Source organism: Ambystoma mexicanum, chromosome 3p (genome assembly GCF_040938575.1).
Source record: "Ambystoma mexicanum isolate Mex_15411 chromosome 3p, UKY_AmexF1_1, whole genome shotgun sequence".
NCBI classification, from domain to species: Eukaryota; Metazoa; Chordata; class Amphibia; order Caudata; family Ambystomatidae; genus Ambystoma; species Ambystoma mexicanum.
Genome location: NC_090925.1, coordinates 953,290,833 through 953,315,704, shown reverse-complemented (window position 1 = coordinate 953,315,704; position 24,872 = coordinate 953,290,833). Strand labels below are relative to the sequence as shown.

The window sequence follows — 24,872 nt, the reverse complement described above, 5'->3', positions numbered from 1 at the left end:
GTAGTACGGTGATTGGTGCAAGGGTGATGTGAGAACCCTGAAGGTGTCTCACCCGCAAGTCTCCGGGGATCTGCATTCCAGGTGGCCAGTACACAACCATTACTTTTAGATCCAGTTCCTGGGGGTGGACCAATGTGGCAGGATCACCTGGCTAAGGGGTCTTCAGGCAGTGGAAGTCGGACACCGGAGGGTGAGGATACCTAGGAACTGGACCCCCCTCCTTTCGCGGCACAAACACTTTCTCACGGACAGCCCACCATGAGTGACATCGGACTAACACAAGAGCTGTATACCTGACATGTCCCAACACCATGGTCAGGCAATTATGGATCATTACACACACCTGACTTCCATCACACTTCCCCACACGGATAAAAGGCGGAGCACAAAAGCACACTCTGAGCGAGGCAAAACCCACAAGCAAACAGCAGTTCCAAGATGGCAGTTTAATACAAGGAGGAAGACAGAGAGACCCGAGAGGGTTGCAAGAAGGGAAGCACCCTTTACCTTTAAAGACCGTTATTTCCACGAGCCTTGGAAAGTAAGAAACCAAAGACCAGGAACTAAGGCTGATCAAACCTACAGTCTGTCAGAGGTATCCGGGGCGCTCCCGCATCGATAACCAAGCCGGAGAAGAGAGATTGTCACTGTGGTGCTGTCCATGGCTCCTACAATAAACCAGCGTCTGAAAAAGCAACACAGATGGTGAGTCGGAGGGACTGATACCAAACCAGCTTGTTTTAAACAGTGGTTGCAAGATGCAACATTGTACAAAGGTAACATTGTATAAAGCATTTGGAATGAGTGAAGCAACTGTAATTGAAAGCCAGAACTAATTGCTTGAACTTCAGAATTGAGCTCTGGGGAAATCAAGAAAAGATACCATACGCAGAGTGGTCCGGCACCACATAGGTGCTCATTCGAAAGACTCTGTTAGGTATCCAACTGATCCCGAGTGTGAAAGCAATATTAAGATCTAAGTGGTCATGCAACAGGTCTTGCTAAACCCTGTGCAAGTCTTCGACAGTATAAAGTAAATCCAATTGGTCTGAGCCTGGCTGAGGGAGACTAATTGAAACTTGTTTTGGTAAAGGGATCTGAGCCCGGAAGAGGGGGATCCATCGTTGAACTTTTTGTTTGTGAAAAGGATCTGAGCCCGGCTGAGGGGGATCCAGGGTGAATAACCTAAGTGAATACTGTGAACGCTAAAGAGAATATTTGCATGTCGTTTCTGGTACAGCAGGCCCTCTCTTCTCACCAGTCTCTTGATGCAGACTTGAACAAGAAGGTCTTGAGTTTTGTGGACTGTGAAACTGGAACTGTATCCTCGTGCCACAGAAGCCAGAGTGTGCGCTTAGCTCGAGTGAACTGCCTTGCCCTGTGCTGAAAACGTGGGGAAGGGAGGCCAACAGCCCAAGTATACTGACTCATCATTTTGTGAACACTTTTTTCTTTTTCATGAGCTGCACCCAACACTATTTGTAACTAGTAGTAAGGACTGGCAATCGTTTTTTTAGTATAGGCCCTTTTTATGTTGACAACTCCACTATGACTGCATTCTTTATTATTTGATGGTTGTAGCTTGCTCCCATCTTTAGATTTAGATAGGCATTTATCATACCCCTGCAAAAGTTCAATAAACACCCTTGAACTGTGGTCACTTGTGTTTGTCCTCACTGTAAGGAATGTATGGTGGCAATAGTAAGACAGAGTCGTTACTACATAATGATGAACAGGCACGGAAATAAAGAATTCACACATACTGGCTATGTCCTGGTTCACTTCCTTAAGGACTGGTGATGAGCTGCGGCAATGGCAGAGAGCCTACACTTGCACGCGCCATTGGTTATTTCCGCCCCATGGAGGAGACTTTGCCCTGGCTGAGCAGGTACAGGGTTAGTTGCAGAGTCGAATGGTGGCTCATTCGGACTCTCCAGGCATTTATTGGGCAGTATGTGGGGTGTGCGTGAGCCTATGAGGACACATGAAGCCTCCTATCTGCCTAGCCGTGCATGCACGTGACAGAGCACGTGATCCAGGGACGCGTCATCCTGTGTTTCCAGTTGTTAACTGGCAATGTGAGACACGATAAGGAGTTGACATGTCTGTTGCTTAGCTACCTAACAAGCTGAAGGACATCACTCTGTTCCGTGGTATATCCCTCCCACACACAGTGTAGCGACCGAAAGGAACACTTGCACACATAAAGAAGGGTGCATGCCATAACACAATTGGCTGATACTCTGAGATTATTTTTTTCATTGGACCTTAAAAGCGAGATGTCCCTGTGAACAAGGTGACAAATGCCAAGGCCCCGAAAATAGGGAAGTAATAGAAACAAATTAAAAGATGATGGCAAACACACCAGGCACTGGATTATTCATAGGTTATTAAATGGAAAGAAGGATTCAAGAAGTATATGTTGGCAGTATATGATCCTAATTATTTGAGTATAAAGAAAGAGGCTGTTGTTTCATTGTCGAGGTCCAGCTGAACAAGAATTTCTTAAGACTACCTGAATCCATCGAGATGGGCAACACAACTCTGATATATGCATAGCCAAGATGGACAAGTATTATGAGGTGAAGGGGAATAACATTTTGACTTGCTATCACTTTGCCATCAGACAACAGAAACATTGTGAGACCAATGAGGAGTTTGTTACAGAACAGAGAGGGTCGGCTATAAAATGTTGTTTTGAACATTGTCTGAAAGAGTTCATTTGTGACAAGTTGATGATAAACAAGAGAGCAAGAAGTGCTCTCGTCTAATTGGAACTAGCCTATTCACTGTGAAGCAGCTATTTCCCATTAGAGAAACAGACCCCTAACCCAAGGAGATGAAGAGGCCCTCTCGTCTAATGGGAACTAGCCTAGTCACAGTGAGGCAGCTATTTCCCATTAGAGACAGAGACATCCAACCCGGGACAACAACAAGGTCTTGTTGTATAATAGGGATTAGTCTGTTAAGAAAAAAAAAATAATTGCCACATTTTTGAAAGCACATAAGCATCCTTTTCTGCAGCAGGGAGTGGTCTATAGCTGTAAAAGTTTATATTATTAATAAAATGACCTTACTATCTAATATTTCCCATCAGAGACGACTTACAGAATGTGGTGAGGGGGGAAAGGACAAAAGTGTGTGTTAGGCAGAATTATATGCAGTACCCTTTGGGAACACCACACACAATTAAGACTACAAGTGACAGTACAATTTCACCCTTGGTACAAGCCTGTACTACACAGTTAAAGTGGTAGCAGTAGCAGAGCAGCTAGACTTATCTCAAGAGTAAGTGAGCAGTATCAAATAGTTACACAAAGGACAGCAATTACTATGATTCAGGCAAACGCTGACTCATGGTTTCTAAGTAAAAGAATATATATTTATTTACTCAACAGTTGTATACCATTTCACTATTATAAGTAGGTTAAAAATCACAGTCATAAATACACCACACCACTTCCCTTAAATTCCAGACAAGTTAAGCTCATAAAACGAAGTGGGAGCAAAATGGCACTCGAGGAATTTAAAAGGGAGGGAAAGACACAAGTTATTAGAAATTAAATCAAACAAACAGGTAAGTACTCAGGGCAGTTGAACAAGAGGAACTACAGTGAGGAGATCAGCTAGAAAAGGCTTAAGGCCAAAGTCAATGGGTCAAAAGTCTTTTGCTCAAGATCACACAGTTCAGGGTAGTTTGCGGTAAAGTTTGTGACATGGTTTCCGGACGAGGTTGGTTGAAAGAAAAGTTAGTCCAAAGAGGAAGGACAAGCCCTTGGATTTGAGAAAGATTTCAAACACTTTCACCGTGGTTGAACGAAACGGACAACCGGATTTGCACAGTACCTTAAAACAGAGAGGGAGCTGTAGGTGAGGCGGACGTTCCTGGTGGTTCCTGCAGGCTCACGGTTCCTGTAGCGACTGTCGGACTGACACGAAGTTGGAAGAGTGGAGGGTCCTGCAGCAGAGCAAAACAACGAATAAAAGGTGCACTCCTTAAAACCCAAGCAGGGTCCAACCTTCCTGGCTATCCGGCACACTGTACCTCTGAACAGCGACTTTGACAAGAGGAGGGGTCCTGGCTTGTAGTTTGGGTGAACTGGTTGGTCCCACCAGCTCAAGGGAAGAAGTTTCCTGGAGGATCTTCGTTGTCGGATTCTGGAGATTCGGACCTGCAGCAGGGCTTCACCGTGCAGTTCAGTCGTTGTAGGGGTCCTCTTCTTCCAGTTCCTCGTTGGTTCTTTTCGTTCCAGTGGCGACTATGCCTTTCCAGTCCCAGAGACCTGCTTTTTATGCAGTTTTCCCCCATTCATACAGCCTAGCTGTCAATCACACAGCAGGGTGGCTGTCCTGGCAAGGACAGTCCCCTCAGCCAATCAAACAGGAGTGCGACTTCAGACCCCTGCCATGGGTTCCCTTGGTAACCTAAGACCCCTCTCACATCCAGCCTGCCTAGACGTTCAGGCGCCTTAAGGAGGGCTTCTGGCAGAAGCCTGCGAAAAGACAGCGAACAAAGGAATCATCCCTGGTTTGGCACGCAGAGAAAAACGCAATAAAGACTTTAACAAAAAGAAATGGTGAATAAACCCAGCCTGAGCCAAAATAAAATGTATTTGATCAAGCGTGTTTATGTTCGCGGCTAATATAATAGCCTAAAACATTACCACGGTTATATTAGATAATCGCGGTAGAAAAGTTAGGGTAGATACCACTGCCACCAGCCAAGTCTTAATGTAAAGGGAGTGAAACAAGGCTCCAAGAGACACAGACAAAAGGGATAAGAGTTAACCCTTTCCAATACTCCATGTAAGATGGGTTGTACTGGGTCTGTGGTTTAAAGTGACTAAAGTAAAGTTAATGGCAACTTTACCTTTTCTGGGGGACAGTAGTCAGCCCCAGAAAAATGGAGTCATTGGGAAGTCTAAAAGACAACCCTGTGTCACTGCACTGAAGGTGCTGTGTAACGCACATGAAAAATAAGAGGCCGTGGAGTAGGTGAGGCTCCAGTCCTCAAGATCACACAAAAAGTGAAAACACACATAGCAAAACACATGTAATAGTGGGAAAAAGGCTCACACTCTCACCAGGTGAAAACAATAAATCCTAGGAATCCAGCAATGCTGCTGAGGGACTCATTAGGTAAGGGAAATCAGCCATTTATGAGAATTCTCCCTAACCGTGTGCCTTTCCCGTAATGAAAGTTAGTTTTAAGTGAAATGATCTACTTCCCATTAGAAAATGTTTCTTATGGGATTTGACATTCTCAGTGAGAAAAAAATCAAAAACCCATAATTATGCAGGACCTGAACACTAAGCACAAAGGGCAATTTCTCTAAAGGGAACTAGTCTACTCACAATGAAGCAGCGTTTTCCCATCTGAGAAAGGGTGCTAGCAACCAAAGATCAGTTTTGCGGATCGGAACTAGTATCCAACGGAACTGGCACTACCTGTGCTCCGACTCCTCCTCATCACGTGAGTTGCACGTTACACTCAAGCAAACTATGTTGTACTCCAACAGCTTAGCCCACGCCCTTTAGCATTTTGTTGATCTTTTCAGAGCAGCCCTCAAACAAGCACAGTAGCGGGTATCGTTGCAGAAAGCGGACTTACATGAGGGCAGTAATTGCACCCAGACTGGCCGTGATAGAAGTGCTTCTGCCAAGCAAGTTCCCTGGCGCATTTACGTTAATCAGTTTATACTTTGGGAAAAGTGGTTCGTTGCAGAAGAGGGAAATCATGAATTGGAATACTTTTTTCCACACGTATAGAGGGGTATTTGGGGATTTATTATGTTTCTGCCGATTTAGGGGTAGGGCTGCTGTGGCCGATTCAGGCGTCTTGCGGCCGAAGGACCATTCTATAACAATGTCCATACATTCATGTACCTGGATACAAAAAGAGTAAATCTTGTTTTGTATAGCTTTATAGACCGGGCATGAGGACTGTACTTGGAGTTATGGGCCTTGAAGACCGAGTTAAAGGCCTGAGCGTGCGCGGTGAGGGCCTTTAACGAGAGTACGGCCCGAGGGCGAGGGCTATAAAGCTACTAGAACCCATGGCCAAACACAACGTTTATGTACAAATATATATATATTTTAAAAAATATGTGTGGAACTTAAATATTCCACGTGGAATATTTAAGTTTAAAAAAAATAACATCACAAAAAGCTATTAGAACCCATGGACAAAGAGAAAAAATATATATATTTTTTTAACTATTATATTGTTTTTCTGGGGGCTTGAATATTCCATGAGGAATATTTAAGTTTACAAAAAACATAAAAAATAACATGAGAAACATATGGCATGCTTATTTATAGTAGACATTTTAATTAATTTAAACAAAATGAAAAAAGAACGTTATTTGTAGGCAAATGTTATTTTTAAGACGGCCACTAGAGAGGGGTGAAGCACTGTTAGTGCTCGACTTTCCGAGTTAAAAAAAAAAAAAAGCAAACGCCAAATTTGTGGGCTGTATGAAAAACTCTGCGCTATAAGAACACTCTGAGCCTATACCAACTTGTATAGCCCACAAATTGACCAATGGGTAAAAGTTAATCACCCTTCAAGTGTTCTTCTAAGCAAGATAGCTTTTTGATAATGTATACAAATGGTTTCGTTGGCCTGGGTATCAGCCAGGAAGTCGTCCTTCCTCCATTTTGTTTCCAATGCTCTCATGGTTGATTTGTGTTTTTGAGGCACCTATTACATTAGGGGGAGGGTTTTCTTTTACAGGAGCTTTCAGGGTCACTTGATGGCAGGCATCAGTAACAACACAACTGTAGATGTTGATAAAGCCTTTGAATGTGACTTCAACTTGAACCAAAGCAGTGAGGGAGGGAAGGCACCTCGGGAGAAATGTGTGCCTGAAAACCCATGGACATTTGGGGTGCAATGGGGGATATTGACTAAAGGAGCTAGATAGTGGTTGGACCATATACATAGGTATGATGATGAGGAAACTAGTGAAATGCCTTTGAAAGTAACTAGATGCAGAGCTTGTCCACCAAAGTAAGTGTGGACAAGAAGGACAGAGATAGAAATGCCTTGGGGAGAAGAAATCTCTTAAAATGACTAGCGGTTCAGACATAAAGGAGAAATAGCTGGCCACTCATTCCAGGTTGTTTGGTTCCACTTTGAATGATGCACCCCCCCACCCCCCAGTTTACTCTTGGTGTGTTGGCCTCTTTGCTATTTACTTGTTTCTTGGTTAGCCCTGCTGTCTCTGTGCTCTTCCACTTCTTCATTTGTCCATTGTTATTTCCAATTCCCTGATGCTCCTGCCCATTCTAGAATCTTGCTATTTCCCCCCGGGCACTGGATCTCAGTTGTCCTTCTGAGGCTATTGTGTGTGTTTCTGCCAAAACTGGTCGTTCTGTTACCGGGACCTTTCCTCCTTTGCCCCATTACACTCCTCCGTGGGTCATGTCGTTTCGTGTGCTTGGAGGTGGGACAGCAATCTTTTTGGTTTCATCCTCATGCAGTCTCACTTCACCCCCTTCTCGCTCCATCTTTTGGTTTCCCTTCGCATCTGGGGTTCTCCTCTCCCTTTCCGTCACGTTCTGTTGGATCACGTGGTCGTCCGTGGTACCCATGATACCTATGTGTTTTGTTTGTGATATTTCCTCCAATACTTCCACTTGGCTGTCCTTTTCATTATCTCTCCTTTCCGTTTATTCTACTGTCTCCTCCTCTCGCTGTTGTTCGGCTGCCGCGCTGGTAGTCCCTTTGCTGGGTTCTTGCTCCTTCCTCCGTTGCACTTTTCGATATACTGTGTGAAAACGGGTGGCTTCACGTCGGAAGGTGTTGCTATTGATATCCTCTTGTGATGTGTATTGGCTCTTGTGACCATTCAGCAGATCTGTATTGCGCCACCCATGTGTGCTACGGTTCCTGTGTGTCTTGTCTTGCTGGGACGCAGGTCATTTTGAGGAGATTCCTTTTCCTCACGATCGTTGACATAGATGTGGGTCTTTTGTATCAAACCTGTGTACCAGACGAACATGGCACCTCACCGGAGAGCTCAGATGTGCCATGGTCCTCTGGATTATGAACCACGTAGCTCTCCCCCAAGGCACTGGACCTATTCTGTCAGCTGGGTCCACCAGGGTGTACTGCAGTGTCTCTCCTGCCACTTGCAATATGGCTTCCTTATGGTGTTTAGTGAGGTCAAACTCTTCTGCTGTATCCTTGTGGGGGGATTCGGCCCGAGCAGCCTCTCCTTTCTTCTCTTTGTGCTGGGGGCACATTCCTCTGAGGTGCTCTTGGAGGGGTTGGGTTGAGCCCTTGATGGCTCATCTCCCATGGTTTGGGCTGGACTGGTCAGTTTTGTGGTGGGACTGATTCTTGATGCTGACCTTTGTTTCCCACGATGTACAGCAGGATTTATGCGCCTCCTGTTCATGAGCGGCCCTTCCTTTGGCAGCGATCGCTCTTCTTTCGGAATCCTGTTCCTGCGGGATGTTCTGGGTGTGTACGATATGGTCAACTGCTTTCTCCAGGCCATATTCCTTCCACGCTTTGCATTTCGGCAGGCCTGTTTCACCAAGGTGTCTTGCTCCGCTTCTATGGTCAACTGGTGAGCTGGTTTCTATGGCCTGTCACCCGGAGCCCCCTTGCTCGTATGCTGTTGGTGAATGTCTTCTGCTGTTCACTGCTGGGGGCAATGGTGAAACTGTCTACCGGTGTTGGTTCAGAGTGTTGGTGGTTTCCTTGTGTTGTGTCCCGCTTGGAACAACAGTGGCTTTGTCTTCCAGTGATGTGTCGGAACCAGGGCTCCTTTGGACCCCAATGTGAGGTGCTGTTGGTGACCAGCAGGGATGGAGCGCCTGAGGCATCGGTCCTTACTCTGCCTGCTGGTCTGCAGGTCGCCCAGTCGCTGTGGGGATGACACGGGCCACGTGCCCATTGATGAGACAGGTTTCCTTCCCTCTTGTGCAAATGGTCGACAGGGCTGCGGGTGCAAACCTTTGTATGATTACCCACGTTGTTTCTTTCGTTGGTTTGACTGGTGAAGATGCGCACTCTTGTTCGAGCGTGGACTCTTTTTGACAGAATCTTGACACTGCCGGTCCTTGTCGGTGCGCTTTGCTGCCCCTTAGCATGAGCACTTGCGCTCCTATGGGGAGCATGGCATGTGTGTGTATTTTGGCAAGAGTTTCTTGATGTTGCCTATCATGGGGAGGAATTTCCTCCCTCTTTGCCGCCCCCTGTCATCGTTATCTCGTTTCCCTCTTCGATAGGTGATTGAAAGTCTTTGGTGGATGCTTGCTGAATCTGCCAAGTACTTGTCCTGCAAAGGAAACATTGCAGAGGTTTAGCAACTTTTTTTTTAGGTGTTTGTGCCGTGCTGAAAGTCCACTTCTGCTGAGATGGCGGACTCAGGAGTGACGCTTGGATGTGTCTTCAGGTGAGCACGCAGTTGGCTAGAATGTCACTTTGTTCTTGTTGGCGAGTCGGCGCTTTGCGCAGCACTTTTCTCTGCCTTTCTGGCAGTACTTTGTGCCAAAACATTCTTAAATCCGCACAGAACAGAGAACATCAAACACTTTCCCTTCTCACGTGAATGTCTTTGTTTGATATACAATGCGACAAGACCGTCACTTGTCGCACTCGGTTTTGTGTTCTTGTTTGCCTAACATGCGCTTTTGAAAATGGTTTAAATCTTTCTCTGTTCACTGTGGCCGGTATCAGGCATTTATCAAACAGGTAAGTGTGTTCTAGCCGTGAGCTGTGTTTTTAAATACTATTTCCCATCGTGCAGTGGTTCAAACATTCGTGGAGTGCTGTGTTCCGTGGTATTTAGTGATGTTTGTATGCACCTCTGCTTCTTTCCTCTTATGTATAGCACTGTTATCTACTCGAAGTTTGCGGGATTCTCCCTTCTGATCTCTCTGTTATGTAGTGGCCTCTGCTACCCCCCTCTTTTCTACGCTTGCATGGGGTTTTTCAGAGGGCGCAAATGGTGAGCTGTTACTGCTTCCTTACTTGCTGTGCCGGGGATGGCGGGTGCATGTGCCCGCCTGTGGGTGTCGAGCATCTTGTCTGGCTGAGGCCCCACTCCTCCGGTGCGGCGTGTTCCTGTTTGGTGTCGGTTACACAAGAGGATAGAGTGTACGAGGCGGATGGCCCCTGGTGAGCGGCGGACTGCCGTTCACGCCTCTGTAATAAACAGTGGACAGCTACGTGACGCAGCTGAGCGGCGGAGGGTCATGGGGTGTATGCAAGGGCTGGCTGCTCTGCCCAACTGCGGCGAGATCAGCGGAGGGTGAAGCAACACGTCTCCATGTGCCACGTCAAACAGCGGATGTCGTTTCCTTCCTCTGCCGGGATTGCTGGGATCAGCAGGGTTCAATGTGGGACACCGGGATCGGCGGAGAATTTCGCATGACGCCGGGATAGGCAGATTTCAGTGTAGGATGCCAGGACCAGCGGAAGACATCACAGGATGCTGGGATCGGGAACCATTACAAGACGCTGGGATCAGCGGGAGCCATTACAGGACACCGGATCGGTGGGAAGCACTACAGGACTCCAGGATCGGCAGAGGGGGGTGGATTGCCTTCATCTACTCATCTACCTTCCAGAATGCGGGATAGGCAGAAACCTTCATAGGATGCTCCTTGACTCTCGTGGGCATGTGTGGGTGCATTGCCCGTCATCGCCAGTTGTTGGACCCTTCTCTGATAGGGCCGCATAACCCATGGGGGGACGGTTCGGTCTCAATGCCACAAATCAGACGGAGCAATTGTTGGTGCAACCTCTCTTTATTTGCCTCTACATCGTTGTCAGGCGTTGTATTCTGGAGATCCCTCCCAAACCTCCTCCTCACCTTGACCTTCAGAAGAACTGGACCTAGGATCCACCTGCTTCTTCCTTCTAGTCTTCTTGACGTCCAGAATCCCCTTCTCCGTACAGTTCTTATTCTTCTTTTCGTGTAGATAGGGTCTAGCTCCCTCAGAGGCCACCTTGACCGGTAAAGATACCAAATCTCGGAGAACTCCAAGGAGCCAAACCCCTAAACCAGGGAAAAAGCCACAAGGCACCAAAAAAACCCTGGATGGTGTAGGTTGAGCAACGATAAGTTTCCAATAGGTAAAGTTCAAGAATGTTGCAGGATAAATAACTAGTCCAACAGTAGAAAGTCACTGAAAGTATCTGTAGCATTGATGCTGAGGCTGGTATAATCCTGAAGCCTCAGAGAGTGATATGGCAGTCTACTTGGAGCGTTGATATCTTGGGGCAAGGAAGTAGACCATAAGAAAAGATTAGAAGTATCCAGAACTAGAAGAGCAGCCGACACAGCGAGAGAGAGAATAACCAAAGCAATAGCTATCACAGTTGCAGTGAAAAATAGGAGCTTAACGGCAACCATGACCGAAGAGAGGCAGAGATAGCACAAGTCAGCAATAGAGTGAATGCATGAGTGCCGAAAATATAGCAGACAGAATGATAGGGTTTAGGATAGTAGAATAACTTCGGGAAAACCGAAGTTAGAAACTAGATAAGGAGATAAAGGTTTGAAAGAAAAAAAGGGAAGTGAAAAGGATGGCTGCGGTACAGGAAGGGTACCGAAGCGAGTATACAGTTCAGGCTGCGTACAAGTACGTGGAAATTAATGTAAGATGATAGCGGAACGAGAGATAGACAAGAAACAGAGTAAGTAAATGTAACAGAAAAGAGCAATAGAAATCCAGGCGAACGAGGGAACTGGAACAGAGAGGAAGAACTGTGACGATACACAGCAGCATAGTCCAGCCAAAGGAAAGACGGATACAATGCGCTGTCATCACGAAACAGAACGTAGATAAACACTGGGGCGGCCATCTTACGTGAGGACTAGACCGTATAATGTGCTACCATGGTCAATGTGGAGAATACTTCCACTTCTGCCACAACTTCCAGGGAGTAATCCTGACAATCGTACAGCCTTTCCGGGGCTCTACTAGCCCTTCCTCCTCATTTCTCCCTGTGCTGCTTCCTTCCTGTCTGCTCCTTAAGGTCGTTGCTCCCTTAAGGTTGTCCTCTGGCATTTCACATGCAACAACCATCAGGCAGTGTTTGGATTCTAAGACCCACAGATAAGGTTGCTGCACAATGGAAGAGGGATTTGCTGGGCTCCTTGAAGCCCCATATTGCTGAAGGATCTGGAAAGATGGAAATGCGCACAGGGACTCATTTGCAGCTGTGGTACCATAAGGAACAAGTTACTTACGTGTAACTGTTGTTCTCCAGCATGGGTCTGGCATGGATTCACATGCTCATGAATATTCCCCGTCGTCAGGCTGGGAATCCTTGGTAAAGAAAAAATCAGTGTCAGTTACGTTTCTGATCTGTCTTTCTTAGTAGTAACCAATCACTGATCTCTGGGTCATACTGCCCCCAGCCAATGACTGCCCTCTCCCTAAGCCCTTCCCCTGGCAGCCATCCTCAGATTTGGTAGCACGTAAAGTGGCAGTATGACCAAGTGAAGAGCCACAGAGGGGAAGGAGGGAGGGTTTGCATGTGAATCCATGCCAGACCCATGCTGGAGAACAACAGTTACAGTTAAGTAACTTGTTCCTTCTCTAGCATGGGGTCTGACATGGATTCACATGCTCATGAATATAAGAATACATAGCAGTATACACATGCACAACCACGGGAGGTGGCAACAGGCTCAACATTAAGCAATACAACAACTCAACATTAAGCATCTCTTACCTCCTCCTAGGCTCACCTTAAGCGAACAGGTTACGCAGCACTGCTTGGCCGACCCTGGACTCCTCCCTGGAGTCCCAATCGACATAGTAGAATCTTGTGAAGGTGTGCGTCGACCTCCACGTAGCAGCCCTGCAGATGTCCAGCAGGGGCACACCAGACAGGAACGCCATGGTAGCAGCGATCGCTCTGGTCGAATGGGCTCTTGGATGGCAGGGCAGCGGTCGGTTTGCCAACCGGTGACAGTGCATGATGCAGCCAGAGAGCCATCTGGAAATGGAAACCTTCGAGAGAGCCTTCCCTTGATTCACAGGTCCAAAGTTCACAAACAGCTGTGATGTCTTCCGAAAACTCTTTGTGCGGTCCACATAGAACTTCAGCGCTCTAGCCACATCCAGCAAGTGAAAAGTCCTCTCGGCCGGAGACGAAGGCGACGGGAAGAAAACTGGCAACACCAAGGGCTCGTTGAGGTGGAAGTCCGACGGCACCTTGGGCATAAAGGAGGGGTGCGTCCTCAGAACCACCCTCGTGTTGTGAAAAGTCAAGTATGGAGGCTTGCAAGATCGGGCCTGGATATCTCCCACTCATCGTCCGGAGGTGATGGCCACGAGAAATGCTGTCTTCCACGACAGGAACTTCAACAGCGCCGAATGCATAAGATCGAATGGGGACCCCATGAGCCTGGTCAGCACCACGTTGAGCTCCCACGCCGGGGCAGGGGCCTTCACCGGCGGGAACGATCGGAATAGTCCCTTCATAAATTCCTTCACCAGGCAACGAGACCACAAGGATGCCCGTCCTGTAGTTCTGGTGTATCGGGAGATGGCCGCCAGATGTATCTTGATGGAGGCATCCATCAATTCCAGCTGTGGCCAGCGACAGTCGGTACGGCAATACTTGAGGGGCCGTAATCCGCAGAGGGTTAATCTTCTGTGCACGGCACCAGACAGAGAACCTCTTCCACTTATGTCCATAGCATTTGAGAGTTGAGGACGCCCTGGCTTTTGCAAGAACCTCTCTGCAGTCAGCCGGTATATCGTATCCTCCAAACTCTAGTGCTGCAAGAGCCAAGCCTGCAAGTTCAGTGACTCCGGGTCGTGATGAAGAATGGCGCTGTCATAAATCACCAATGTATCAATTGAAAAGGATACGGTAACCAAAAAAGGATACAATTGGTAGGGCTCTTCCGGATCCTTTTTCACACGACTTGATTGTAGGTAGGTCAAATTAGACCTTCCAAATGATACAACTCTCTGACTGATAAAACAGGCAGAGAGATGGATCACTGGAAAGGGCGTGGGTATTGTATCGTAAGATATGCCTAGGATAGATAAAGTATCATAAGAAACTGTCCCAAACTCAAATCACTATGATAGCACAGTATTAGCATTAATTCGAAAAACTAACCTTATGGCTAAACTGAAGAATTCAACGAAAGTCTCTTGAAGAAAACCAGGAGTTGAAACAACGATAAAGGAGGGGAAGATTAGTAAGGGAGACTTATCCCGAACGGCACGAGGCTCACGCTAGATACCGGGTTGGTGCACCACAGGATAGCGTCCAAAGTACTGTGCACAATCACCTTCCAATAGTTCATGAAATACCTTCTTTCCCACGAAGAACAAAATTAGATTTTCACCTGTTAACTGTCACAGGCACCAAAGGTTCAAAGAAGTTCAGAAAACCATGTGCAGGGTTGCACGCGACAGCGTACACGCAGCCAGGCCAGCCGCGCTTGGAGACAGCGTTTCCGCGTGAAGATTTAGCAAGCAAACAGGATACACGCAGCTCAGGACAGCCGTGCTTGCAGACAGCGTCCGCGTGGAGATTTGGCACGCGAACAGGATATACGCAGCTCAGGACAGCCGCGCTTGCAGACAGCGTCCGCGTGGAGATTTGGCACGCGAACAGGATACACGCAGCTTAGGACAGCCGCGCTTGCAGACAGTGTCCGCGTGGAGATTTGGCACACAAACAGGATATACGCAGCTCAGGACAGCCGCGCTTGCAGACAGCGTCCGCGTGGAGATTTGGCACACGAACAGGATACACGCAGCTCAGAACAGCCGCGCTTGCAGACAGCGTCCGCGTGGAAATTTGGCACGCGAACAGGATACACGCAGCTCAGGACAGCCGCGCTTGCAGACAGCGTCCGCGTGGAGATTTGGCACGCGAACAGGATACACGCAGCTCAGGACAGCCGCGCTTGCAGACAGCGTCCGCGTGGAGATTTGGCACGCGAACAGGATACACGCAGCTCAGGACAGCCGCGCTTGCAGACAGCGTCTGTGTGGAGATTTGGCACGCGAACAGGATACACGCAGCTCAGGACAGCCGCGCTTGCAGACAGCGTCCGCGTGGAAATTTGGCACGCGAACAGAATACACGCAGTTCAGGACAGCCGTGCTTGCAGACAGCGTCCGCGTGTAGATTTGGCACGCGAACAGGATACACGCAGCTCAGGACAGCCGCGCTTGCAGACAGCGTCCGCGTGGAGATTTGGCACGCAAACAGGATACACGGCTCCAGGAATTAGCGTGTGGAGGAAAACACGCTCAAAAAAGGCCAAAGAAGTTGCTGAAGGGAATGCGAGAACGCAGGTCCGGAGTTCAGCTACAAAACGCCAAAATTGACTTAATCAGAAGCAGCGATCGGCGTTTCCACGCTGCTTATGTACGCACTGCCGTGATACACGTGACGGGACTAAATCACGTGAATTTTAACGATGTGAAAAATGCAGACGTCGTTTTCCGGGCAATGCATCGAACAACCTCCATTTCGAGTAGAATCGTCTAGTGGTTCTATGGGCGTAACTCATTTTGTATGGAGAGGTTGTTCCTGGTCCAGAGATATGTCCAGCAGGCATGACAGGCGCCTCCTTTTTCTGGAGAGAAGATCCGCGTCTGTCGCCAGCTTGATAGGCGGGGACGCTGACAAGTCCAGAAGGTCCGGGGACCAGATCTGTCTCGGCCACGCCGGTGTGACGAGGATCATCCTGCTCCTGGACCTCTTGAGCTGGTTGATGAGATAGAGCAGCAACGGCAACGGAGGGAACACGTACAGGAACAGGCCGTCCCAAGGGAACGAGAAAGCATCGCCCATGCTCCTCGGCTGTGCAAACCTGCTGGCGAACCTCTGGCACTTGGAGTTTGTCGCCGTCGCAAACAGGTCGATCTGGGGTTTGCCCCATCGTTAAAAGAGCCGATCCACCTGGTCCTGGCATAGTTCCCACTCGTGGCACGAGCGTAGCTCCCTGCTGAGTGAGTCGGCGATGGTGTTTTTTATTCCTGCCAGGTGGAAGGGAACCAGAAACATCCCCCGGGCGACGGCCCAGTGCCACAGATCCTGGGCCTCCTTGGATAGGGCTGGGGATCTGGTGCCTCCCTGCTTCCGGATGTAGAACATCGTGGTGGTGTTGTCGGTGAAGATCCTCACCACTTTGTCCTTGAGGGACGGAAGGAACGATTTGAGCACCAAGAACATGGCTCGTAGCTCCAGGAGGTTGATGTGGAGAGGCCTCTCCTCCGGGAGCCAGAGGCCTCTTGCGTGGAGATCTCTGGTGTGGGCCCCCCATCCCTCCAGGGAGGCCTCCGTCGTTACCGTCTCCTGATACGCTGGGATCTGAAAGTCCATGCCTGCCGTGAGGTGCGCATGGGCACCCCACCATAGAATCGCCCGACAGAACTCCTCGTCGAGCGGGATCCTGTCTTCGAAGCTGCCCGCCACTTTAATCCAGTGGGCGTCGAGGAACTCTTGTAGCGGACGCATTCGAAGTCTGCAAAGGGGCACAAGGTAGATGCATGAGGACATCATCCCGAGGAGGGACTTGATGGACCTCACTCTGGCCACATCCGTGGCTAAGAGGCGCTGCACCTTGCCCAAAATGGCCTTCGTCCTTTCTTCCGACGGAGATGCCAATCGCTTCACTGCATCGAGCTTCGCTCCCAGAAACAGTGCCACCTGCGACGGGACCAGATGGGATTTGGGGTAGTTGATGGCGAATCCCAGCTCCCTGAGCAGGCGGACGGTCCTCTCTGTGTGTTCGACGGCAAGTTCTCTTGACCTTGCACGGATCAGCCAGTCGTCCAGGTAGGGGTAGACGTGGATCCCTTGCAGGCGCAACCGCCCCGCCACAGGTGCGAGGCACTTGGTGAACACCCTGGGTGCCGACTTTAATCCGAACGGCAGGGCTCTGAATTGGTAGTGACGCCCCTGGACTACGAATCTGAGGAACTTTGTGTCCTTTTAGAATGGGGATGTGGAAGTAAGCATCCTCCAGGTCCAGTGACGATAGGAAGTCACCCTCCTCCAGCTGTCCCAGCACGTCCTGGAGGGTGACCATCCTGAATTTCTGTGCCTTGATGTACTTGTTCAACCGACGCAGGTCCAGGATGGGGCGCCAACCACCTGTCTTCTTTCTGACGAGGAAGTATCTTGAGTATACTCCGGAGCCCCGGAGCCTCTTGGGGACGAGCTCGATGGCACCTTTCTTGAGCATCGCCCTTACCTCCAACAGCAGTTGAGGGACGTGATTCTCCTTCCTGGCCACGGGAGGAATGCGAGGACACTTCTTTTGAAATTCTAGCGAGTGTCTGCGGGCCAGGGTGTCCAGCACCCAATGGTCGGTGGAGATGGACTCCCACACGCTGACGAACTTCGTCAGCCGGCCTCCCACCGGGGTGCTTCAGTGGGGGCCCGATGCTACGGCCGGTTCAGTCCTGCTTGGAAGAGGCCTTGCCGCCTTGGCCTCCTTGCCGACGGCGGCCAGACCCTCCTTGCTTGCCGCGGCCTCTGTAGGCCTCCTGGGACAAGGAGCGGGCCGGCTGGCGGTAAGTGGAAGAGCCACCGCTGGATCCCTTGGAGGCTCCCTGTCTGCCTCGGGGGCTCCGAAAGGGCCGCCATTGCTGAAGGACTCCTAGGGCTCAGGCTGTTTCCGTGTCTGTCTTGATGGCCTGGAGGGACTCATCCACCGTCTTTCCAAACAGGTTGTTGCCGTCGAATGGCATGTCCAACACTCTGGTCTGGACGTCCTGGTGAAAGTCCATCGCCTTGAGCCATCCTCGTCGGAGGAGGCAAACCCGGTTGCCCAGTTGACAAAATCTGGTATCGGCAATGTCTGTTGCCACCGTCATGGTGTGATCCGACGCCACCTCGCCTTCCTGCAGAATCTGTAGGGCCTCCGCCCTCTTGTCGTCCGGTAGGAAGTCTAGCAGAGGAGCTATCTTGAACCAAAGCTCCCTGTCATAACGGGCCACAATCGCTAAGGCATTTGCCACCTTAATCGTCGTCGCCACCGATGAGATGACTCGTCGTCCCATGGAGCCCAACTTCTTGCCCTCGCTGTCCGGCGGGGAAGTGGAAGTTTTAGCCGCCGCACCCGCTGCTTTCTTCTTGGCCGCTGCCAAGACGACAGAGTCCAGCGTGGGCTGGGCCCGGAGGCACAAGGGGGCGGCATCGGGGACCCGGTACTTGTTCTCGTACCTGTCCCTTTTGGCGGGTGTCGTGGAAGGGTTCTTCAGGATAGCCAGCCCCTCGTCCCAGATGTCGTCGAGCAACGGCACCGCGAGGACCGTCTTTCTCTTGGCCTCTGGTCGTTGGTAAAGAAAACCTTCCTTTTTCTGTTCCTCAGGGCAGAGCTGGAAGAGCTCGGATGCCCTGGCTATCATGGCGTGAAAAGAGCCAATTTCGTCGGGCGGAGAGGCCCGAGGAGGGGGTGATGACGGGATGTCCATTGTATCATCGCCGCCGTCGTCGTCCGTCCCCGTCGCTGTATCCGTCGCCGTATCCTCCCAAGGGTCCGGCGAGGGGGATGAGGGGTTCCACAGGCCTTGCGGGCACGAAGGGTGGCACGGGGTAGACTCTCCTCCGCTTGTTCGGAGGGCTTCCCGACGGTCCTGGTTCTGGATCCTCCGTCAGGGTCCGTGGTAACCTCGTCCTTATCTTAGTACATAAGGATTGGATCGCCAACAAAATGGCCGCCGAGCTATCCTGGGGCTCGGGTAATGGCTGCGACGGACGGAATAGCTGCTCCACTGGGCCCTCGTCGTCGCTATCTTCGATCACATCAGCGGGAACCTTCCCCTGGGATCGAACCTTCCCCTGGGATCGAACCTTCTCGAACCTCTCGTTGAGGCCTACGAACCTCTCGTTGAGGCCTCTCACGATATCCACCGGATCCTCCTGGGAGGCTGAATCCGAGTCCGTAATGGCCACCGCCCCCCCTCTTTTGTCCACCGGGGTCTTCACAGGGGTCTTAATGATGGTCTGGAAAGAGGATTCCCTCTGCGGTGGCAGGGAAACTCTGGGCCCCGAGGCCGCCTCCACTGGCGTAGCCTCTGCCGGCTTCGCCAGGGCCGCTGCGACAACCTCGATAGAGGCCTTTATCGGTTGGATCAAGACCCTCACCACCTTAGGTGCGTTCTGGGCCTTCGCTTTGGGGGGAGGGTCATCGCCTCGCTCCCCCTCGGCTCCCTTCGAGATCGACCGGGGCCTCTCCAGAAGCTTACCCGGGTTCTCGGACTTCCTCTTCCCCGAACCAGAGCGCTGGCTCGTGGTTGAACGTGCCGGGGAAGTCGCGCCCTGCCTGGCAGCCGAGGAGCCCGACCATTCGGCGCTCCCGGTGCCCGCGGACTCACGGTGCTTGGCCTTCTGTTGGGCCCCCGTCGCCGGGGCGCCCTCACAGGACTTAGAAGACCGCTCAGACTTTTTCTTCGCCTTCTCACCTGCTGTGCCCTCCTCCAGCCAGGCGGCGAGGCGGGAACGACGATCTTGCTTGGTCTGTTCCGACAGGTTCTTGCAGAACGCACAGTCCTTCTCCACGTGCGTCTTGTCCTCATGAAGGCAGTAGAGACATCTCGAATGCTCGTCCTCCTTGAAAACATTTTGCAATCCGCATCCTGGGCAGCTCCTGAACAGCTTGGATCCGGGCGTCGAGCTTCCCTTGTCCCGGGCCATGTCCATTGAGGTAGGCCACAGATCTTCTGGAATCCTCCAAGAAGCGTAACTCAACGAAAACTTCACCCTTGAGGGGCGTAGAAGAATTCCGAAACGGGTCCCCGTTATCGGAAGTAGAAACGGTGGAGCTTGAGGCTCGATAAAACCGAAAAAATGAGAAAATTCTCCTGAAAAAGCGCGAAAACGCAGTAAAAGCTTGAGAGCTAAAGCACGAGGACTCCCAACACTTGAACGTGCGGTAAAAATCTGAGGATGGCTGCCAGGGGAGGGGCTTAGGGAGAGGGCAGTCATTGGCTGGGGGCAGTATGACCCAGAGATCAGTGATTGATTACTACTAAGAAAGACAGATGAGAAACGAAACTGATACTGATTTTTTCTTTACCGAGGATTCCCAGCCCGACGACGGGGAATATTCATGAGCATGTGAATCCTTGCCAGACCCCAAGCTGGAGAAATGCAATGCGTAAAAGCCTGCCATTTTTGGTAAACCCTATTTACATGTAATTTGTATGGCAGAGAGGAGGAGCAGAACGCAGCTTCCTTCCTCTCCGCCATACAAATAATCCAGCATTTGCACCCACATTCATTTTCATGGGGGCACAAATGCTGGGAATCCTTACGAAGCGCGCTGGCTAAAGCAGGCAGACTTTATAGGAAATCCATTTTAAATGCTATCTGCTATGCTTGCATGCCAGACAGCATTTACAATTACAAATAAATGCTCTCAGACATGCTTGCGAGACAGAGTTTTTTTTTTCCATTGTGAACACTGCTTACCATGCACGCATGGTAAGTAGTGTTCACAAAATGAAAATGAAACGCTCTCCAGAGGGACATACTGCCTGGTGCTCAATTTGCACTGAAGAGAGGAAACGGCGGCATTCAAGCTTGTGCGCCACCTTTCACCCTTTACATTTGCACCCTGCAGTACATATGATGACCTGGCTACGGCCGAGTACAAACATACCACCGTCAAATTAAGTCGAGGAGCAACATAAACTCTGTTTATCCAATGTTATACATAGAACCCCCTCTTCCTCATTCTCTGAGTCCTGGCGTGGAACCATGAATGTTGCCGAGCAATATCTTCTAAGTATTAGTCCATTTGATTAGAGGAGGTAGGGTGGAGGAGGGAGGGGAACTGAGTTGTTTAAAGGGACCGGCAGAGCTTTGAAGTGGTATGTAAATGTGGTCCTTGTGTTGATGGGTAAAATAGCAATAAAATTTAACGCAAAAAAAAAGTATTAGTCCTGCACAATAGCACTACAGCCATGTCATCCGAGCGCATATCAAGAGTATTGAATTCCAAAAAGCCTTGCATTCATTTCTCATCCTATCTAATGTGCTTATTTGTCTGGAAGTTAGTATCATCAGTCATGATTGAATGATGAATAAAATGTTGTACCTGCATAAAGTGTTATCACTGTCTCTGGTGTGACTGAACAAAATCTTCTCTGTGTGACTTCAGACAAACCCCGACCTGTTGGGTCTCGTACATAGGCTGAAGTTGTTGTCTATGATTACATTGTGATTCTCTCGGGCACTCTGAACAGCAGAACGGATGGCACAGTAACACCATTCAGCAGTCTCTGACAGTCGTGTTGCTCTTTTTATCTCTTTTAGAGACACGGTATGCACACTCCACCATCTAGTATTTGCCTTAGTAATTACAACTTGTTGATCAACATGGGTGCCTCTGTAACTCTGTAAAATGAACCATGAATGACAAATACATGCTACCCACAATCATCCTTTCAATTAATGCCCTTCTCAGATGCAAATCTATAATGTGTAATTTATCTGAAGTGTGTTATAAGATAAAATCGAACTAGTGAAATGTATATCAGTCACGCGATTGACTCTAGAGAAGCATCCTGGCGCTGGAAGGAACAAGTTACTTACCTGTAACTCCTGTTCTACAGCATTGATATCTTTAATGATTCACATGTTCATAAATATTCGCAGTCTCCAGAATGGGAATCCTCAGTAATAATAAAGCAGTTTTGCTTTAAACTTGAAAAACTGCTTGGTACGTGTGTAGCCTATTTCTGTCACTTTGGGTCGTACTGCCCCAGCCAATGACAGTGGTCCCCCTTAGCTCCACCTGTGATGGTCATCTTCTGATTTAAAAGCACACACAATATGGATCTTCATTGGTTTCTACTGCCACAGAGGAGTAGGCAGGAGGGTCGCATGTGAATCAATCAAAGATACCCTACGCTCCTTTAACTCCAATTCTCTCCCTGTCAAACGCTTCTCTTAGCAGAGAGTGGGGAGGCAGGTCTCTCTCCTCAGCTGGTGCCTCCCTTTGGAACAGCCTCCCTGCTCCTCTCAGACTTGAGCCGGACCTCCTTAAATTGCAGAAACTACTCAAAACTCTGCTGTTCTCTATCTCTTTCTCTCTTACCCTTCCCTGCTAATCAGCCCACTGCCACTGTGACCGGCGGCCTGATCCTCATGAACCTCACAGGATTCCAGGCCCTTCTTCCCAGTCGATACCAGCACCCTCCCTCCCTCCCCCCAACCCCCACTGCACTGCCCTTGCAGACCTGCTTCCAAACCTGCTGGGAGTGGCTAGAAATAGCATTTAGCCTCAGGTTCTCCTTCTTGGCTGCCCTTAGCACTTCCCTCCCGGGCCCTCCACCAGCACTTGCACACACCTCTGCTAACCCCTCCCGCCCTTCCTGCACTTCCCCTCACTGCACTTGCACGTCAGAATGCCACACAGCCTAGTAGGACCATAACTGTATTTTTACTGATTTTGCCATTGTCATTTCTCCCCTGTTCCTCTCCCGTTTAGCCTTGTGGCGCATTGAAACACTATTCAGTTGTATAAGCGCCTAACAGATGCTCAATAAATAAATAAATATCAATGCTGGAGAACAGGAGTTACAGGTAAGTAACTTGTTCCTTCTACAGCATTGGATCTTTCATGGATTCACATGCTCATGAATATGATTATATAGCAGTACATACAGAACAACCGATGGGAGGCGGTACAGGTCACAACAGAAGCAATGGAAACCTACCCCTGGAGCTCACCTCAAGCCAAAAGGTTGTGCAGCACCTGCTAGCTGACACGGGATTCCTCCCTGGAATCCCTGTCAATGCAGTAGAATTTCATGAAGGTGCGGGTAGACCTCCACGTAGCTGCCTTGCAGATGACGAGCAGGGGAACACCAGACATGTACATTGTAGTAGAAGCCACGGCCCTGGTGTAATGCACCCTGGTCTACCTGGCAGTGGTCTGTTGGCCAGCTGATGACAGTAGGAGATGCAGCCATATAGACACCGTGAAATAGAAGCCCTTGATGTTACAAAAGGTTGTGAAGTTTTGCGGACGTCTTTTGTGCATGCAATATAAAACTTTAACACACGGGCGATGCCCAATGAATGCAATGCCTTCTCCGCCGGAGAGGTGGGAGAGCCAAAGAACACAGGTAGGACCAGCGGCTTGTTCAGGTGAAAAGTCAACGGAACCTTTGGCATAAATGAGGGATGAGTGAACAGCACTACCCTGGTTCGATGGAAAGTCAAATACAGTGGCTTGCGGGAGAGAGCTTGCAACTCCCCAACACGTCTGGCAGATGTATAGACACCAGAAAAACAGTCTTCCATGAGAGAAACTTTAGAGGGGCTTGATATGGAGGTTCAAAAGGTGTGCCCATGAGCTTGGAGGGTGCCACATTTAGCTCCCATACTGGAGTTTATGCTTTTACTGGAGGGAATGTCTGGAACAGACCCTTGAGTAACTCTTTAACCAGCCTATGAGACACACAGGGAAGGCTTACCCAATGTGCGAGTATAGCAAGAGATAGCTGCAAGATGGACCTTTAATGGATTATTGTGCCAGCCCTGCCTTTGCCAATGAGAGAAGATATGGCAGTATCTGATAGCCTTGATTCAAAGAGGGTCAAGTCCTTCTGAATGACACCATATAGTGAAACCTTTTCCACTTGTGTTTGTAGCAGGGGAGAGTGGACAGAGCTCTAGCCTTCAGGTTACCTTTAGAATGCAGAAATATTCTGGTGAAGTGTCCAAATTTTAGGGCTGCAGGAACCAAGCCTTCAAATTCATGGACGCTGAGTCGTGGTGCAGAACAAACCCTCCTCCTTTTGAGAGCAGGTCCGGATGAGGAAGCAGTCTGATGCAAAGTGCTACCGACAGATGTAGACGGTCAAAATACCAAATCTGCCATGGCCAGGCCGAAGCAATGAGGATCTTCTCTACAAGTAATCAATTAAATTAAATGGAGACGATGCAAGATGAGGAATTGAGGGGAATATGTATAGGAACCAGCCCACCCAGGGCACGGAGAAAACGTCCCCCAGACTCTTCCCTTGCGGGTACCTGCTGGAAAACTGGTCGCATTTGGAGTTGGCCGCGAACAGGTCGATCTGTGGGCGACCCCACCTTGAGGAAAGCTGACAAACTTGATCTTGATGGAGTTCCTATTCGTGGCAGGATCGCAGTCCCCTGCAGAGGGAATCTGCGATAGTGTTGTGGATCGCTGCTAGGGAAAAGGGAATGAGGAACATGCCCTGGGATAGCGCCCAGTACCACAGTGTCGGCGACTCCTTGAAGAGCGGGTCCCTCGCTGCTTCCTAAAGTAGAACATTGTGGTGGTGTTGTCTGTGAAAATGTGAACCACCTTGCCTTGGAGCTGGGGTTGGAAGGAATTGAGAGCCCAGAACACAGCTCAGAGCTCCAACACATTGTCAGCCAGAAAAGAAGATACTGCATATCAGAGTTCTCTGGCATGGAACCTTCCAGTGTGCGCCCACCAACCCTCCAGGGAGGCGTCTTTTGTCACCGTGGCCTGATGAGCCTGTGGGCGAAAGGGGTTGTGTTGCGTGGCATGCTGTTGATGAGTCCACCAATGCAGAGTCTAGCAAAACTTTGGGTTGAGTGAGATCTTGTTGTTCCAGGAGCCCGACACCTGGTATCTAGAAACTCCTCTAGAGGTCTCATACGCAGCCTGCTAGAGGTACTAGAGGGATGCATGAGGAAATCATCCTGAGTAATGACTTGATTGAGCGAACCATTGTCAGAAGAAGAGAGGACAGCTGCTGAATCTTCTGAAGTATGGCCTTGACCCTCTCCTCCGAGGGGGGTTGCTAGACACTGCAGTGTGTACAGTTGTGAGCCCAAGAACAGGGTGTTCTGAGATGGCAACACGTATGATTTTGGAAAGTTTATGGCGAAAATACAGCGAAGT

General features: G+C 49.6%; 1 long non-coding RNA gene across 1 annotated transcript in view; it reads right to left on the bottom strand.

The window, feature by feature from the left end:
• Window positions 1-431: 431 nt before the first annotated feature.
• The window catches only part of LOC138579655 (uncharacterized), a 46,999-nt gene continuing 22,558 nt past the window's right edge, over window positions 432-24,872 (bottom strand). The window contains exon 2 of the long non-coding RNA XR_011304115.1: window positions 432-685. This is a non-coding gene — a long non-coding RNA (uncharacterized lncRNA). The remainder of the gene's footprint in view (window positions 686-24,872) is intronic.